The following is a 20,631-nucleotide window of genomic DNA, read 5'->3' as shown; positions in this document are numbered from 1 at the left end:
CAGGGCAGAGAAGTACGCCTGCGCAGAAGCACAAGGCCGGGGAGGGATGAAGCAAGCAGGAGGGCGGTGGCGCAAGAAGATGGGAGGCACCAGACCCGGACCTGCGACAAGCCCCCTAACCAAAAAATGTAAAGATGGAAAGGTGAAAAAACAGCTATGAAGGTATTTGAAAGAAAAAAAAAAAAAAAACACAGATAAGTTCAACTTTATTAACTAAAGAAACTTATTCTCACATGTGTTTATTGATTTTATATGCATAATGAAGTCCATAACTTAAGAGGTTAACAATACTTAATTTATCACTATAAAGTTTCTTACATTCAAAACATTAAAATAGCTTTACGCCTATGTGAACCTTCCTAGGCTTCAGTCAGATGTCCATGATTTTTATGGTACATAACAACGTGGGCCATCATTCATCAGAGATTTGGCTCGGAGTTTCATCAGTTTCTAGTCAGTGGTCCATTTTCACCATGAGCGGTTTCATGACTTTTTGATTTTTAATGCAACTGCAATGTTGTTCACAAACAGCACAGATTTTCACAGACTCATAGACTTGTATGGATAGTTTTGACTCCTTAATTCCGATCAAAATGGAACAGGTCTCCTTGATTTGTTTGTGGACATACAGTCCACAAAAAGCACAGACATGTAGATAGCACTGTAGACTTTAATGAATACGTGTCCTGTGAAAACCACGAGTCAGAAACAGACAATCGAATGAGGCGTTATGCCTAACAAGATTAGATTTTACATTAATATTTTAATGTAATTTGATGTTTAAAAGTATTTTGATGTTTAACAAGAGTTGATTTCTGGTTAAAACATTTTCCACATTCTGAACATGAAAATGGTTTTGTGCCCGTGTGGATTCTCTGATGTCTAAGTAGAACTGATTTCTCGCTAAACCACTTCCCACATTCTTCACAAAAAAATGGCTTTATACCTATATGAATGTTTTTATGTTTAATGAGGTTTGATTTCCGGTTAAAACATTTCCCACATTCCGAGCATACATGTGGCTTCTCCCCTGTGTGAATTTTCTTATGTTTAACAAGATCTGATGTTTGCCTAAAACATTTTCCACATTCTGAACATGAATATGGCCTCTCCCCAGTGTGACTTCGCTCATGTTTAAGAAGATATGATTTTTGATTAAAATATTTCCCACATTCAGAACATGTTAATATCTTTGCTTCTTTATGGATTCCCAGATGTCTAACAAGATCTAATTTAGTATTACAACATTTTCCACATTGTGAACATGAGAACATTTTTGCTTCTGTGTGAATTCCCAGATGTCTAATAAGATCTGATTTAGCAATATAACATTTTCCACATTCAGAGCATGAGAACATATTTGATTCTCTGTGAGTGCTCAAATGTCTAACAAGATTGGATTTAGCAGCGTAACATTTCCCACACTCTGAACATGCATATGGCTTTGCACCTGTGTGTATACTTTGATGTCTATCAAGACCAGATTTCTGGTTAAAACATTTTCCACATTCTGAACAACAATATGGCTTCTCCCCTGTGTGAATTCTCTGATGTCTAAAAAGATCCGATTTCTCGCTAAAACATTTCCCACATTCTCCGCAAGAAAATGGCTTCTCCCCTGTGTGAACTTTATTATGTTTCATAAGATTTGACTTCTGATTAAAACACTTTCCACATTCTGGACATGAATATGGTGTCTCCATCGTATGACTGCTTTGATTTATAAAAATCCTTTTGTGAGATTTATTTTTTTTAACAGTCTGTGATGAATCAAATGTTGGAACCTCATTCAAAGTACAAGATGATAGTTCATTGCTGTCAAGGAATGGAGGTATAACTTGGATAATGACATGCTCTTCATATGGATCTTGTGTAATACTAGGATCATCTAATTTACAATGTAAAGATATTGGAGATCCCTCTGAGCACCTGGTGCAGTTATCTGCCAAGAATAAAACATTTTTTAATAACCACCTGTAAACTGTACTGATATTTTATAACAAACATTTCTATACAAATTATAAGTCATGCCGTAAAATGCAAAATTTGATTATTAACTTATACCAAGGATCTCAAGCTGTAGGATTCTTGCTGCTCCACAGCCCGGGGTCATCTTTGCTGGATTTTTAATTTCATATTGCGCAAAATGTTTTCTATTGGTGAAAGTTCTGGACTGCAGGTGACCAGTTTATTCCCTGAAATCTTCTTCTGAAAGTCATGATGTTATGATAGATGCAGTCTGTGATTTAGCATGGTCTTGCTGAAATATTCAAGGCCATCCCTAAAATAGATGTTGTCTGGATGGGAGTATATATTGTTCTAAATCCTCAGCATTGTTAGTGCCTTTCAAGTGTAAGGTGCCCAATGTGTAAGGCATTAATGCCCCCCTATTATCAGAGATGGAGAACTGTGCGCTGATAAGTTGAATGGTCCCTCTCCGCTTGAGTCTGAAGGACACGGCCTACATAAAGAATTTCACATTTTGATTCATCCAACCATCCGCAGAATGAATTTCCATTTTGCCTCAGTCCATTATAAAGGGGTTTTGGCCCAGAGAAGACAGCAGAGATCCTGGATTGTGTTGATTAATGTCTTCTTCTCTACACCGAGTGCATAATTATCAGGCAGTGAGTATTTTGACTATATCATCATTTTATGCAGATTCTCCAAACCAGTATAAACTTGAATGCTTATTGGATGAAGCAGATCAGGTGATGAGCATTTGTGTAATAATGCAGGGTTTGGTCAAAGGATATCATCACTTTTTATCAAGGTGTACAGAATTATTAGCAGCTTGTTTTCCTTAGGCAAAAATGGATCAAAAACTTAACTTTAAAATTGTTAAATGTCTGACACAGGGATGCAGCTCCTGAATTTGCTCAGTTATTGGGTCAATCACAAAACCATCAGAAGTTTTTTTTTTGCAAATAGTCAACAGGGTCACAAAAATGTGTTTAGAAAAAAAGCAGATTAACTGAAAATTTGTGAGAAGAATCAAATGCCTAGCGACCAGGAATCCATTATCCTCCAGTGATGTAATATTCCAGAACTGCAACCTCCCCAGGAGGTCCTGAAGTACAAGGTGCTCAGTGCTCAGAGACACAGCCAAGGTGAAGAGGCTGAACTCGACCACTACTGAGCGAGACACCGAAGTACAATGTGCACAGAGACATGACCGAGCTGAAGAGGCTGATCCCGACCACCACATAGCAAGACAGAGAAGTACAAGGTGTTCAAACACAGTCGAGGTGAGGAGGCTGAACCCAGACCACCCCAGTGCAAGACAATGGTGAAATGTTGCAACTGGGCCAAAAAATATCTGAAGACAGATTATTCAAATTATATAGATTGATGAGATCAGAATGACTCTTTATGGATCAGATGGATGGAGCCGTGGCTGGATCAGTAATGGGCACAGATCTCCACTTCCACAGTTGTCAGCGAGGTGGAGGTGGGCACTGCTATGGGCTGGTATAATTAAACCTGCAGAACAATTATCCATCGTGGTATTGAAGTCTCCACTGCTTGATGCCACGAAAGAACTTAAACATGAAGAATAATGTAATGACCCTTCCTCACCAGACCAAAACCCTACTGAGGACTTGTGTTCCCCATCCTACATGGGAGATTTACGGTGAAGGAAAACAGTCCCCTCTCTAATCAATGGCTGGCAGGCTGTGGTTGATGCTGTCCAAAAAGTTGATCAGCAATATATTAAGAAAGTGACAGACTCTATGGACAGATGGATTATGATTGTTACTAAAATGAATTTTGGAAAAGTCAGAAATGTAGTTTTTTTTACATTTTCAGCTGTTTGGTTAGTATTCTCACTTTAATATAAGAAAATAAACAACTTATGGTTTTCACTTAGTTGCAAAATAATTCTGCACACAGATATTCTCCTAAAAAAAGTCATAGCCACACTTGTACTTTCTAAATATTCAGAATAATTAACCTTTCGGACTGACAACAACACTATAGATGTTCAATGCTACAATTAATCAAAAATACAAATTGGCTAATAATTCTGCACACAATATACATGATACAATTTTAACTCGCATTTATGGATTGCACAATGAGAACTGCATTTGCAAACAATGATTTCTGGAAGTTTTCCTGATACCATGTAGTGATTTGCATGACTGTATCATGCCCGTCTTTATTGCACCAGAGTCTTAGGGTCTGTAGCTCATGAGCTTTTAATATTGATTGTCAGTCTTGGCCCCTGGGCATGTGGATTTCCCCCAAATCTCTGATGATATTTGTAGATGGTGGGATATTTAAAGTGTTGCATTGCGGAACATTTTTCTGAAATTGTTCCTCAATTTTTAGAAGCAGTCGTTCATAGATTGGTGACCTTTAATCATATTTGCTTCTGAGAGACTCTGCCTCTCTAATGTGCTCTTTTTATAAAGTCATGCGCCTCATTTGAAAATTGATCCTTCATCCATAAAGTACCTCCAAAGGCAGAAGCTGTACATTTACTTCTCAGTATTGTAGGGCATAGGGTCTTCTGGAGCACCAAATACTATATAACCTTATCAACAATGACAACAACTTCCAAAAATTGTCTATATGTCCAGATGGGAAACAGACCTGCAGATCTTTTTATAAGATGCTAACTAGATGGTAATTCACTCCAGCAAGACTATCACGCATCAACAGCAACTATTCATCCTTATATTGCAGAGGATGTGGATTCAAAGCAGACCTGCTCTACATCTTCTGGACTTGCCCAAAGATTGCACCATTATGGAGTCAGGTTTCCCGATTTATCAATAATCTCCTTAACAATGGCTACCCTCTCACCCCACAAACAGCCTTGCTCTCCGTAGGATTAGAAAACATTCATCCTTCACTGAGATAAGTTATAATACATATCCTTCTAAGGGTCCTGTTACACTAAACGATGCACCAGCGATCCCGAAAACGATACGACCTTGTCAGGATCGCTGGTGCCTCGCTACATGATCGCTGGGGAGCTGTCAAACAGGCAGATCTCACCAGCGATCAGGACCAGCAAGGACGCTGGTATCCAAGGTAAATATCAGGTAACTAAGCGCGCTTGGTTACCCGATATTTACCTTGGATACCAGCTCCCAGTGTCTGCTTACAGCGCTGGGAGCTCGCTGATCGATGGTCTCCCACCGCCACACGCAGCGATGTACGCTGGCCAGCGGGAGGCCAACGATCAAAAAATGGCCCAAGACGTTCCTGCACGATCAGCGATACCCGGGGGGCGGTCGCTGATGCCTGTCACACACAGCGAGATCGCTGATGCGTCACAAAATCAGCGATCTCGCTAGCGATCTCACTGTGTGTGACAGGGCCTTAACAGTCAACAACATGATCAACTTCCGCTGGAAACAACCAGACGTCCCACGAATCTCTGACGTTGTCGACAGACTACACGTCTCAAATGGATCTCAAATGGATCTCAAATTCGCTATGATCAATGGCTGCATTAATAAATATGAGAAGAAATGAAACCACTGGAACTCAATATTTCCCAAACCTTGAACACAAGCCTAATCCTTCTGCATTGTGTATTTTGGGTGAACGAGGAAAAAATAACAGCGCACAGAATTCAAAACAATTAACCACAAACTGTAGCAGTCAGTGAATGATGGCCTCCCACGAGAAATAATCATAAGGGACACATGGGAATTTTTAAATAATATGGTTCCTTTCAGTTTTCTAATTACTGTGTTTCATTTCTGAAGATCCCGAGTAATTTTGTCTTACCCTTTTATCATGTTTTTTTTAAAGAATGACAAGACACCAATGTTTATTTACATGTTAAGAATTATTTCTGCCATGGCATACATATTCCCAGGAGAAGAATCTGTGACTTCTCTGCAATTAGTGGTTACTACTCACCTGAGTCCACATCTGTAAGAATTTCTTCTTTACACCGCTCATCACCCCTCACATATGTCTCTGTAGTATTAATATGGGTCAGATCTTCACCCTGAAACAAATATTGTAAAAGTCACAGATAGATGGAGAAGTCACATCTATGATCAGCTCTAATCCTGCCATCTCCACCGTTCTCATTACACAAGTATAAAACATATAATACTGGTGGTCAATATAAACCAATAATTAAACAATAATGAATTTGTTGTGTAACCTCAATGGAATAAAACCTATAGCATGACACACAACATATACAGTGGGGAAAGAAAGTATTTAGTCAGCCACCAATTGTGCAAGTTCTCTCACTTAAAAAGATGAGCGAGGCCGGTAATTGACATCATAGGTACACCACAACTATGAGAGTCAAATGAGAAAACAAATCCAGAAAATCATCTTGTCTGATTTGGCAAGATTTATTTTGCAAATTATGGTGGAAAATAAGTATTTGGTCACCTAAAAACATGCAAGATTTCTGGCTCTCACAGACCTGTAAAATCTTCTTTAAGAGGCTCCTCTGTCCTCCACTCATTACCTGTAGTAATGGCACCTGTTTGAACTTATCAGGATAAAAGACACCTGTCCACAACCTCTAACAGTCACACTCCAAACTCCACTATGGTGAAGACTAAAGAGCTGTCGAAGGACACCAGAAACAAAATTGTAGCCCTGCACCAGGCTGGGAAGACAGAATCTGCAATAGGCAAGCAGTTTGGAGTGATGACATCAACTGTGGGAGCAATAATAAGAAAATGGAAGACATACAAGACCACTGATAATCTCCCTCGATCTGGGGCTCCACGCAAGATCTCACCCGGTGGGGTCAAAATGATCACGAAAAAGGTGAGCAAAAATCCCACAACCACATGGGGGGACCTAGTGAATGACCTGCACAGAGCTGGGACCACCGTAACAAAGGCTACCATCAGTAACACACTACGCAGTCAGGGACTCAGATACTGCAGTGCCAGATGTGTCCCCCTGCTTCAGCCAGTACATGTCTGGGCCCGTCTAAAGTTTGTTAGAAAACATTTGGATTATCCAGACGAGTATTGGGAGAATGTCATATGGTCTGATGAAACCAAAGTAGAACTGTTTGGTAGAAACAAAACTCATCGTGTTTGGAGGTGACAGAACGCTGAGTTGCATCCAAAGAACACCATACCTACTGTGAAGCATGGAAGTGGCAACATCATGCTTAGGGGCTTCTTTTGCAAAGGGACCAGGATGACTGATAGATGAAAGAATGAATGGGGCCATGTATCATGAGCTTTTGAGTGCAAACCTCCTACCATCAGCAAGGGCATTGAAGATGAAACGTGTATGGGTCTTTCAGCATGATAATGATCCCAAGCACATTGCCAGGCAACGAAGGAGTGGCTTTGCAAGTAGCATATGAAGGTCCTGGAGTTGCCTAGCCAGTCTCCAGATCGCAACCCCATAGAAAACCTTCGGAGAGATTTGAAAGTCCGTGTTGCCCAGCGACAGGCCCAAAACATCACTGCTCTAGAGATCTGCATGGAGGAATGGGCCAACATACCACCAACAGTGTGTACCAACCTTGTGAAGACTTACAGAAAACGATTGACCTCTGTTATTGCCAACAAAGGATATATAACAAAATATGGATGAACTTTTGTTAATGACCAAATACTTATTTTCCATCATAATTTGCAAAATAAATCTTGCCAAATCAGACAAGGTGATTTTCTGGATTTGTTTTCTCATTTTGACTCTCATAGTTGTGGTCTACCTATGAAGTCAATTACAGGCCTCTCATCTTTTTTAGTGGGAGAACTTGCACAATTGGTGGCTGACTAAATTCTTTTTCCCCACTGTAATACAATTCAAATTTTATTAAATTATTTCACAAATAGTCACATGACTAAATCATGTGACTATTTGTGAAATAATTTAATAATAAAATTTGAATTGTATTAAACATGTTTTGTGTCATATAATCCTTGTGGATAAAACAAGACTGAACACAAGACCTTCACAGCCGTCTGCACATCATAGGGGAGATCTCATGACACCTTCTCCCCATCTACCTGATGATCCTGAGGAACATTGGGATCTTCTTGATTACAGTCCTGTGGAAGAAGAGGACGGGGACATCTCTCTGGTGTTGTCCTCTTACTGGATACAACTGGAGGAAACACATACAGGGACTGAATTCATTCTTTACATACAGGTAATTATAGGCCGTGTGTATTTAGTCCTGTCTATTACCTGGTGATGTGAGCGGCTGGGGATCCTCCATCATGACGTCCTTGTACATATCTTTGTGTCCTTCTAAATACTCCCACTCCTCCATGGAGAAATAGACAGCAACATCCTGACACCTTATAGGAACCTGACACATACAATGATACCGTCATCCCCCGATCCCTTCATAGTGTTACTGTATAATGTCCCAGCATTCCCAGCAGTGTCACCTCTCCAGTCAGCAGCTCAATTATCTTGTAGGTGAGTTCTAGGATCTTCTGGTCATTGATGTCCTCATGTATCAGGAGGTGAGGTGGAGGCCCCATGATTGGTCTCAGGGGTCTTCCCCATCCCTCAGACACAGGGTCCTGACAGCGCTCACTAGGGGTCTTCTTCACTACTGTGTAATCCTGGTTATGGAGAGACACATTAATAAATCTCACTACAGACCTTTCCAGAGTCCTCACCTCTGCAGTTCTGTCCATCTGTTATTCCCATAGATAAGAATGATGCAATGTGACGTCATCAGAATCTCTCACCTCTCCAGTAAGCCGGAAGAGGATCTCTAGGGTGAGGTGTAATATCCTCTCCGCCATCTTGTCCCTTTCCCTATCCATCCTTGAAAAGTTAGGAAAATTTTGAAGATCTCAAGCACTAGAATTCAATAATGTAGAAACCTAAATGGTAAGAAGATGAACCAGTTTAAAAACATACAAAATACCAAGTAAAAAATACAGTTGTGATGTCAGTATAAAACAATATTGTAGAGCACCGGTGAGGTATAATATCCTCTCTGGCATCTCTATTCATGTTTGACTCCTCATTAAAATTGGATACAGGAAAGAAATATATTTTTGTACCGTGTTAGCCAGTAGATAGAAAAATATTCAGAATTGAGAGTCCTCATTGGTTGATACCATCTTTTCAGTTAGCCATTAAAAGGTAACAAATTGCAAGCTTTCGAGACTATTCAGGTCTCTTCATCAGGCTAGACTAATACAACATCTAAAGAATCACATATTTATACACAAAACAGCACGGAAATATCTGCAAATGCACCACCCTCGGCAGCCATTTTCCCGGAGTCCGCCGCATAGGAAACCATGGAACTGCGGGAGCTCTGGTCTTTCACAAAATGTTGGCAGAGCTCCCACAGCACCGGACACCCGCAGCAGCACCGGACACCCATAGCGGCGCACCGCACATCTGAACGCCCCCTCATCCCAGCCTGTGGCCTGCAGCAATGCTCCACTCTTGCCTCCTCCAGCAGCGACTCTGGGACCCCGATTCACCGCAGCCACCACCCCCGGAAAGCAATAAGACGCATGGATTATAAGAAGCACCACCATTTTATTAAAAAAAAAAAATTCCTATTTTTCTCCTCAAAATTTGGGGTGCGTCTTATAATCCGCAAAATACGGTAAGTATTCAGTACATTAAAGGCATTACCTCTTGTGGGTGGTGGTGCCTGCTCCAACACACGTTTCGGCTACTGCCTTCTTCTGGGGCAACCTTGCTCTTGTTCATGTGATGACACCCCCAGTAGAAGGCAGTAGCCGAAACGTACGTTGGAGCAGACACCACCACCCACAAGAGGTTGTGTTTTTTATGTACCGAATACAATGTTTCCTTTCCCATCTAGAGTCCTCTCTCTGACTCAAAGACACTGTCTATTTGTAGTACTCAGGAAGTTTACATTACACCTCTACTGGACAGCCTCTACGTAGATTTTATGTTGGGTGTATGGTGCCATCTTGTGGTCTCCCACATTTTAGCAACTTTTTTTTTATACTTTCTTTATGTTGATAAAATTTGTATCTTTTAACCCCCAAGAGTGGTTTGCACGTTCATGACAGGGCCAATTTTTACAATTCTGACCACTGTCCATTTATGAGGTAATAACTCTGGAACGCTTCCATGGATCCCGGTAATTCTGACAATGTTTTCTCGTGACATATTGTATTTCATGTTAGTTATAAAATTTCATTGATATAACTTGCGTTTATTTGTGAAAAAAATGGAAATTTGGCGAAAATTTTGCAATTTTCCAACTTTGAATTTTTATGCCCTTAAATCACAGCGATACGGCACACAAAAAACCTAATAAGTAACATTTCCCACGTTTACTTTACATCAGCACAATTTTGGAACCAATATTTTTTTTTGTTAGAAAGTTATAAGGGTTAAAAGTTGACCAGCGATTCCTCATTTTTGCAACACCATTTTTTTTTTACGGACCACATCACATTTAAAGTCACTCTGAGGGGTCTATATGATAGAAAATACCCAGAAAATACCCAAAACTGACACCATTCTAAAAACTGCACCCCTCAAGGTGCTTAAAACCACATTCAAGAAGTTTATTAACCCTTCAGGTGCTTCACAGGAATTTTTTGAATGTTTTAAAAAAAATGAACATTTAACTTTTTTCACAAAAAAATTACTTCAGGTCCAATTTTTTTTATTTTATCAAGGGTAACAGGAGAAATTGGATGCCAAAAGTTATTGTGCAATTTGTCCTGAGTACGCTGATACCTGATATGTGGGAGGGAACCACTGTTTGGGTGCATGACAGAGCTCAGAAAGGAAGGAGCGCCGTTTGACTTTTTCAATGCAAAATTGGCAAGAATTGAGATCGGACGCCATGTCATGTTTGTAGAGCCCCTGATGTACCTAAACAGTGGAAACCCCCCATAAGTGACCGCATTTTGGAAACTAGACCCCCCAAGGAACTTATCTAGATATGTGGTGAGAACTTTGAACCCCCAAGGGCTTCACAGAAGTTTATAACGTACAGCCGTACAATTAAAAAATCAAATTTTTTCCACAAAAATGATCTTTTCACCCTCAATTCTTATTTTTCCAAGGGTAACATGACCCCAAAAGTTATTGTGCAATTTGTCCTGAGTACGCTAATACCCCATATGTGGGCGTAAACCACTATTTGAGCACATGGCAGAGCTTGGAAGGGAAACAGCGCCATTTGACTTTTATGGCTGGAATTGAGATTGGACGCCATGTCGCGTTTGGAAAGCCACTGATGTGCCAAAACAGTGGAAACCCCCACAAATGACACCATTTTGGAAACTAGACCCCCCAAGGAACTTATCTAGATGGTGATGAGAACTTTGAACCTCCCAGGGCTTCACAGAAGTTTATAACGCCCGGGCGTGAAAATAAAAAATAATTTATTTTCCACAAAAATGATATTTTTGCTCCCAATTTTTTTATTTTGCTAAGGGTAACAGGAGAAATTGGACCCCAAAAGTTGTTGTCCAATTTGTCCCGAGTACGCTGATACCCCATGTGTGGGAGAAAACTACTGTATGGGCACACGTCGGGGCTCGGAAGGGAAGTAGTGACGTTTTGGAATGCAGACTTTGATGGAATGGTCTGCGGGTGTCTTGTCGTGTTTGGAGAGCCTCTGATGTGCCTAAACTGTTGAAACTCCCCACACGTGACCCCATTTTGGAAACTAGACCCCCCAAGGAACTTACCTAGATGTGTGGTGAGCACTTTGAACCCCCAAGTGCTTCACAGAAGTTTATAACGCCCGGGCGTGAAAATAAAAAATAATTTATTTTCCACAAAAATGATATTTTTGCCCCCAATTTTTTTATTTTCCTAAGGGTAACAGGAGACATTGGACCCCTAAAGTTGTTTTGCAATTTGTCCTGAGTAGGCTGATACCCTATATGTGGGGGTAAAACACTGTTTGGGCGCATGGCAGAGCCTGGAAGGGAAGGAGCACCGTTTGACTTTTTCAACACAGAATTGGCTGGAATTGAGATCAGACGCCATGTTGCGTTTGGAGAGCCCCTGATGTGCCCAAACAGTGGAAACCCCCAATTCTAACTCCAACCCTAACCCCAACACACCCTAAACGTAATCTCAGCCCTAACCCCAACACACCCCTAACCCTAATGGGAAAATGGAAATAAATACATTTTTTTAATTTTATTATTTTTCCCTAACTAAGGGGGTGATAAATGGGGGTTTGATTTACTGTTTATGGCCGGTTTTTATATTTGGCAGCTGTCACACGCTAAAAGACACTTTTTATTGTAAAAATACTTTTTGCATCACCACGTTTTGAGACCTATAATTTTTCCATATTTTGACCCACCGAGTCATGTGAGGTCTTATTTTTTGCGGGACGAGTTGACGTGTTTATTGGTACCATTTTCGGGCACGTGACATTTTTTGATCGCTTTTTATTCCGATTTTTGGGACGCAGAATGAACAAAAACCAGCGTTTCATGAAATTCTTTTGGGGGGCGAGTTTATACTGTTCCGCGTGTGGTCAAATTGATAAAGCGGTTTTATTATTCGGGTCAGTACGGTTATACGGTTATACCTCATTTATGTCATTTTTTTATGTTTTGGCGCTTTTATGCAATGAAAACAATTTTCTATAAAAAATAATTATTTTTATATTATAATTTATATTATATTTTATATTTTTATATTTTATATCTTTATTTTATTACTATATTATATTTATATTATACTAGATTATGGCCCGATGCTATCGCATCGTGAGGATGCGATAGCATCACAACCCTTTGCCATGTTAACCCTCAACACACACACTCCTCTCACCTTTCACCATCTCCACTCACTCTTTCACTCCACATACGACCCCTTCTCTCACTCCGTCTCTCATACTCACGCCTTCATCGCCGCTGCTCCACGATCCCCGACATCTTCTTCCGCCGGCGCCATCCTGGATCCAGACGTTGTCCACGCCGGCGACATGTTCTTGCGGCGACGCCATCTTGAGTATCGTGAAATCCCGCGATAGTCAAGATGGCATCGCCAGAAGAACATGTCGCCGGCGTGGACGACGTCGGGATCCAAAATGGCGTCGGCGAAATCTCGCGAGTTTTCGCCGACGCCATTTTGGATCCCGACGTCGTCCTCGCCGGCGACATGTTCTTGCGGCGACGCCATCTTGAGTATCGCGGGATTTCGCGGATCCAAAATAGCGTCGTCGCAGGAACATGTCGCCGACGTGGACGACGTCGGGATCCAAAATGGCGTCGGCGAAATCTCGCGAGATTTCGCCGACGCCATTTTGGATCCCGACGTCCTCCACACCGGCGACATGTTCTTGCGGCGACGCCATCTTGACTATCGCGGGATTTTGCCGATCCAAAATGGCGTCGCCGCAAGAACATGTCGCCGGCGTGGAGGACGTCTGCATCCAGGATGGCGCCGGCGGAAGATGATGTCGGGGATCGTGGATCAGCGGCGATGACGGCGTGAGTATGAGAGACGGAGTAAGAGAAAGGGTCGTATGTGGAGTGAAAGAGTGAGTGGAGATGGTGAAAGGTGAGAGGACTGTGTGTGTTGAGGGTTAACATGGAAAGAGGTGTGCGGTGACGTCACCGGTTACAACTGGACGGAAGTTGTTACAACCGGAAGTTGCTTAGGGCATTTATTATTATAGATTAAATCACATTATAATAATATAATTTATATTAATTATAATTATTTTTGCATCGCTTTATTCTGCGAGCTATAACTTTTTTATTTTTCACTGATGATGCTGTATGGCAGCTCGTTTTTTGCGGGACAAGATGACGTTTTAAGTGGTACCATGGATATTTATATGCGTCTTTTTGATCGCGCTTTATTGCACTTTTTGTTCGGCAGTATGATAATAAAACATTGGTTTTTTTTGCTTTGTTTTTTAATTTTATTTTTTAAGGGGTTCGCTAAAGGGGTTAACTAATGGGACAGTTTTACAGGGCGGATCATTACGGACGCGGCGATACTAAATATGTTTACTTTTATTGTTTTGGGGTTTTTTTATTTCCAAAAAATGAATTTATTAGGGAATATTATTTTTCTTTTATTTAGCGATTTTTTATAAATTATTTTTACACTTTTTTTTTTTTTTTTTTACTTTCTTACATTGTCCCAGGGGAGGACATCACTGTCATGTGTGAGATCGCTGATAAGACACATTACACAGTGCTGTGTCAGATCAGCGATCTGACAGGCGCTGCACAAGGCTTCCTCATGCCTGCTGCCGATGCTTCCCTAAACCCCCAGTACATTGCGATCGTGGATGATCGCAGTGTGCCAGGGGTTAACGTGCCGGGGCGGTCTGTGACCACCCCTGACACATAGTGCCGGGTGTCAGCTGTGATAATCAGCTGACACCCGGCCGCGATCAGCGGCGCTCCCCCCCGTGAGCGCCGCTGATCGCTATGACGTACTATCCCATCCATGGGCATTAAGTCCCGGGGCACATGGACGGGATAGTACGTCCAATGGCAGAAAGGGGTCAATCATTGGTTCTCGTGTATATATTTCTTTATATGATGCAGTTTCAATGTACTCAACCCCCTACTTGTCCATGATAGTTTGTTGGCACCTCATTACCTTTTATCATTTAATTAGGCGATTTTCTTTTTGGAGGAATGCCATAACTATAGACACAACTCACCCCTTTAAAAATACATAACATGTGTCCCAAAATGGCAACATTGAACAATTCAGCTTTTCCCAGAAGTAACCACGGTTTCATACAGATACAGTGGGGAAAATAAGTATTTGATACACTGCCAATTTTGCACGTTTTCCCACCTACAAAGAATGGAGAGGTCTGTAATTTTTATCGTAGGTACACTTCACCTGTGAGAGACAGAATCTACAAATAGAAACCAGAAAATCACATTGTATGATTTTTAAATAATTAAATTGCATTTTATTGTATGGAATAAGTGTTTGATCCCCTGCCAACCAGCAAGAATTTTGGCTCTCACAGACCTGTTAGTTTTCCTTTAAGACGTCCTCCTACTCTGCACTCATTACCTGTATTAAATTCCCATGTTTGAACATGTTACCTGTATAAAAGACACCTGTCCACACACTCAATTAATCACACGCCAACCTCTCCACCATGGCCAAGACCAAAGAGCTGTCAGGGACAAAATTATAAACCTGCACAAAACTGGGATGGGCTACAGGAAAATAGGCAAGCAGCTTGGTGAGAAGGCAACAACTTTTGTCACTTTTTTTTTTTTTTTTAACAAAATCAAAATTTGGATTTCTGATTCACTATATATATATATATATATATATATATATATATATATATATATATATATATAAAAAACCTATAAATGTTTGGCATCTGCCAGGAAAGTGAGGCATCAGGTTACATCTCCTATTATACTCCGTGGTGAGGGATGGAGGCATGAGGAGCATAGTGAGAAATCTGTCCAGAACTGCTGTATAATTTCACTCGTGCGCCTCTTACTGTCTCTGTGCTGACTTAGTAATATAGGTATGTGTTCTGTATGGGAGATACAATCTGCTATGATTTCTTTCCACTAGCTCAGAGTCAACTGCAAACTAGTTTAGGCTACATGGCTATTTTGACCAGGAAAGAGGCTGTGCGGCCAAATATCAATGTAGCGGCTACGTGTAAGGTAATGAAGTCAAAATGTGACCCACAAGGTATCACAACAGGTAACAAAATTAAACTGACCCTGACTTTTCTACATCTTCATTGTTATGTTACGCCTGGAGTGTCAATGGGACCCCAATCTTCTTCAGTATTGTAACACCTGTGCCGAGTTCCTGTCCCTTTTACTCCCGCTTCGGCCGCTAGGTGGCGCTACTTTGTTGCAAGTGACGCAAAAGGTTTTGTTTCATTCCTGGAAGTTTTGGTGCCAGTAGATAAGTGTTTTCCAAACTCCAGGCCTCACAGCCCCCAGAGGTCATGTTCTCAGGATTTTCTTATATTGCCTAAGGCTAATTTCACACTAGCGTTTATTTCCTGCAGCACGCGGCGCCGCTAAGCCCCGCCCCCTGCCGGCTCCCTGCTCGCCCCATCCGGTCATCGCTGCCTACTAGCGCACATGGGCGCTTGCGATCTGCGCACCCTATCTTTAGCATAGGGTGCGCAGATCGTGCGCTGGCCGTGCGCTAGCAGGATTTTGGCGTGCGCTGCGCACTTTTGAAGGTGTGCCCATGTGCGCCGAACGCAGCATGTTGCATCTCGCCGCGCTCGGCGCACCTTCAAAAGTGCGCAGCGCACGGCAAAATCCTGCTAGCGCACGGCCAGCGCATGATCTGCGCACCCTATGCTAAAGATAGGGTGCACAGATCGCAAGCGCCCATGTGCGCTAGTAGGCGGCGCCGTGCGCTGCAGGAAATAAACGCTAGTGTGAAACTAGCCTAAGTCTGCCTGCTATTTAAACCCCTGGGTCTCTGACTTCCACTGCTAGTCAGTTAGCTTTGATACCTGACTATGCTCTTGTCCTTGCTTCTGCTGGTTTCCTTATTCCTCCTTTTTCTAAGCTTGGCGTGAATTTTGACCATCCTCTTGTCTTACTTTTCTGTTCCAGATGTGATTTCTTGGCTCTGACTCGGCTTGGTAACCCTTCCTGCCTCCGGCTTTCTCCTTCAGAGTAAGCAATCCAGTGGGCCCTGTTGTAAGACCAGACCCTTGGGTTTACAGGGTGAAGGCTGGAGAACCTCTTGAACCTGCCAGACGGAGTGCCTTATGCCCAGGCTGTCCAAGGTAGCCTTTTTAACCCTGTGGTCTCTGATAAAGGTGACCATTATGCTGCAAAGTGGCAGATACCCATAGAGATCTTTGGTTGAGTGACATGTGTCGCTGCCAAAATCAATGCCCAACCTGAGCCCTAACACATATTGTCTCCCTAAGGGAAAAATAGGTGCAAGGCAGAAAATAAGTGATACAATGGCCAGAAAAATGGAGTAGCATTCATCACCAGCACACAGGAGACTATTCTGAAAGCTCACTGTATGCACTAGTGCTGAGCGTTATCTGAGCATGCTCGTGTGCTAACCGAGTGTCTTTGGCGTGCTTGAAAAATATGTTCAGGTCCCCGCGGCGGCATGTCTCACAGCTGTCCAACAGCCATAACACACGCAGGGATTGGCTAACAAGCAGCCGCGGGGACGCGAACATACTATTCGAGCACGCCAAAGACACGTGGTTAGCACAGGAAGAGCTCTGATAACACATTGTCCGAGCACATCCGCTAATCGCTAACCGTTACTCTACATGTGAATGGCCCTGAAAGAAATGGAAGCACAAGAATGACATCCATTATCCACAGACTGGTTACTTGGAGACACTGGAAACTTCCTCTTCAGCCTCCGCACAGTGTATAAGTCAAGATTAGTAAAAAAAAAACAGAACATGCCTGTACGATATAAATCACATAATCCTGAGAGAGAATAACAGGACACTCCAGCACCTACCTCCACCTGCAGAGCCGCACTCCACATATATGGCTGCTCTGTGCGCACAGGACCTGGGATGAGGTCACAGGAGGGGAGGAGTCAGGGGTCACATGATCAGGGGCCTCAGTGTATGCAGGACGCTGCTGTGCTGGTTGTCATGGTGCTGGATGAGGGGAAGTTTCTGTTTGGGTCAGGAGGGGTTTACAGGGGGGATGTAGCAGAGCTGTGTGTGTATGAGGTGTACGGAGCGGAGCCGCGTGTTTACAAGGTGTACGGAGCAGAGCCGCGTGTGTACGAGGTGTACGGAGCGGAGCCGTGTGTGTACGAGGTGTACGGAGCAGAGCCGCGTGTGTACGAGGTGTACGGAGCAGAGCCGCGTGTGTATGAGGTATACGGAGCGGAGCCGTGTGTGTACGAGGTGTACGGAGAGGAGCCGTGTGTGTACGAGGTGTACGGAGAGGAGCCACGTGTGTACGAGGTGTACGGAGCGGAGCCGTGTGTGTACGAGGTGTACGGAGAGGAGCCGTGTGTGTACGAGGTGTACGGAGCGGAGCCGTGTGTACGAGGTGTACGGAGCGGAGCCGTGTGTGTACGAGGTGTACGGAGCAGAGCCGCGTGTGTACGAGGTGTACGGAGCAGAGCCGTGTGTGTATGAGGTATACGGAGCGGAGCCGTGTGTGTACGAGGTGTACGGAGAGGAGCCGTGTGTGTACGAGGTGTACGGAGAGGAGCCACGTGTGTACGAGGTGTACGGAGCGGAGCCGTGTGTGTACGAGGTGTACGGAGAGGAGCCGTGTGTGTACGAGGTGTACGGAGAGGAGCCGTGTGTGTACAAGGTGTATGGAGCAGAGCCGTGTGTGTACGGAGAGGAGCCATGTGTGTACGAGGTGTACGGAGAGGAGCCGTGTGTGTATGAGGTGAGCGGAGCCGTGTGTGTACGAGGTGTACGGAGCGGAGCCGTGTGTGTACGAGGTGTACGGAGAGGAGCCGCGTGTGTACGAGGTGTACGGAGCGGAGCCGTGTGTGTACGAGGTATACGGAGCGGAGCCGCGTGTGTACGAGGTGTACGGAGCGGAGCCGCGTGTGCGAGGTGTACAGAGCAGAGCCGTGTGTGTATAAGGTGTACAGAGCGGAGCAGTGTGTGTACGAGGTGTACGGAGCAGAGCCGCGTGTGTACAAGGTGTACGGAGCAGAGCCGCGTGTGTACGAGGTGTACGGAGCGGAGCCGTGTGTGTACGAGGTATACGGAGCGGAGCCGTGTGTGTACGAGGTGTACGGAGAGGAGCCGTGTGTGTACGAGGTGTACGGAGAGGAGCCACGTGTGTACGAGGTGTACGGAGCGGAGCCGTGTGTGTACGAGGTGTACGGAGAGGAGCCGTGTGTGTACGAGGTGTACGGAGAGGAGCCGTGTATGTACAAGGTGTATGGAGCAGAGCCGTGTGTGTACGGAGAGGAGCCATGTGTGTACGAGGTGTACGGAGAGGAGCCGTGTGTGTACGAGCTGTACGGAGCGGAGCCGTGTGTGTACGAGGTGTACGGAGCGGAGCCGTGTGTGTACGAGGTGTACGGAGAGGAGCCGTGTGTGTACGAGGTGTACGGAGAGGAGCCGTGTGTGTACAAGGTGTATGGAGCAGAGCCATGTGTGTACGGAGAGGAGCCATGTGTGTACGATGTGTATGGAGTGGAGCAGTGTGTACAAGGTGTACGGAGCAGAGCCGCCTTGTGTATGGATTGGAGCAGTATGTGTATGATGTGCACAGTGCGGAACTGTTTGTGATGTATTTGTAGTATGCATTTCTCAATGTCATCTACAGTGAATTGTGGGTGAATGTTTTGTGTGGTGTGGCACACCACGTTGTCTTTGGTTCTGTGGAGTGTGGGGCAGCACGTTGTGTTTAGTTATGTGGTGTGGGGCAGCACGTTGTGAGGATTTGATTCTGTGGTGTGTGCCAAAGCTCATACTGAGGGTTTGGTCCTGTGGAGTGTGGGGCAGCGGCAGTGCGTAGTGTTTACCGTAGTCCTGTGGTGTGGAGCAGCACGTTTTGAGGGTTTGGTTCTGTAGAGTGTGGGGTGTAAGAGAATGGTCAGCCATAATATACTGAGCGGCCATGTTGTCTCTAGCAGCCATCTTGTCGAAAGTTAGAGAAGATTCAAATTTTACAAAAGAGCTAATAAAATGTACTAAATGGAGGATGGAAAACGAGATCATTTCTCCTACCAACCTTAGTAGATGTGCATAGAGGAAGATTGGATCAATAGGGGAATAGAGTCACCAAATATATGGTCAATGTGTGTTTATGTGATATTGTTGGTAGAGAGAATCATTAAAATGTCAAATGCATGAATTTATGGATCAAGTCTGAAAGCAGTGATAAGATTTTAGGACAGTAGCCATAGATACCAATGACTTATGGGTTTTAGTGTTGCTTGGAGAAACGTTAATTAATATCTTCGTATTATGTCATTGTATTCTCTGTTCTAAACCACGTTTCTCTAGAATTACCATGTAAACATCTTAGAATTATAATGTTAACGCCCTCTGCGGCAAAATGCAGCTTTCTTTGTTCTCATAATGTATAAGAAGCTCCTGTTCTTGTTGCTTGTTGCCATTCCATCGCCATCATGCCGTCGCGCCACAGCATGATCTTGCACGAGGCCTTATCACCGCCAGACTTCCTAGCGAATCTCTGCCCGTCTGCATCCCTGTTTTTGCCCGCATATTCCGACTCCTCTGTTATTCTGTATCTGTTTTGCCGTGTATCTCCGAATAAACTTCAACCTCAGCTTCGAGAAGAATTGTCTGCAATTTTGTCCGGCTCTTCCAACTCTCCCGATAAGAACATTTTCTTACGTGGGGCAGCATGTTGTGTTTAGTTCTTTGGTGTGGGGCAGCATGTTGTGAGGGTTTGGTTTTATAGTGTGTGCTGAATCTTGCTCTGAGGGTTTGGTTCTGTGGAGTGTGGAGCAGCACGTTGTTTGGTTCTGTGGTCTTTGGTTGTGTGGAGGTGTGTTTCTGTGATGTGTTTGGAGTGAGCATTTCTCAATGTCAACTACAGTGGGGCAGTGCAATGTGTTAGGTTCATTGAAGTGTGGGACAGCACGTTGTTAAGCCCCCGTTACACACTGCGATATCGCTAGCAATATCGCTGTAAAGTCACCGATTTTGTGACGTAGCAGCGATATTGCTAGCGATATCGCTACATGTGATACTTACCTCCTACCGGCTCCCCCGCTGGTTATAGCTGATCGCGCGAGAAGGTCCTGGACCAT

At 43.6% G+C, this 20,631-nt stretch overlaps 1 pseudogene; it reads right to left on the bottom strand.

Annotated features, from left to right (window-relative positions):
- Nucleotides 1-223: 223 nt before the first annotated feature.
- LOC141055878 (uncharacterized) overlaps nt 224-20,631 on the bottom strand; it is a 40,258-nt pseudogene continuing 19,850 nt past the window's right edge.

Source organism: Dendrobates tinctorius, unplaced genomic scaffold (genome assembly GCF_039654945.1).
Source record: "Dendrobates tinctorius isolate UK_male_01 unplaced genomic scaffold, ASM3965494v1 ptg000192l, whole genome shotgun sequence".
Taxonomy (NCBI): domain Eukaryota; kingdom Metazoa; phylum Chordata; class Amphibia; order Anura; family Dendrobatidae; genus Dendrobates; species Dendrobates tinctorius.
This window is presented reverse-complemented; position numbering and strand designations above follow the sequence as displayed.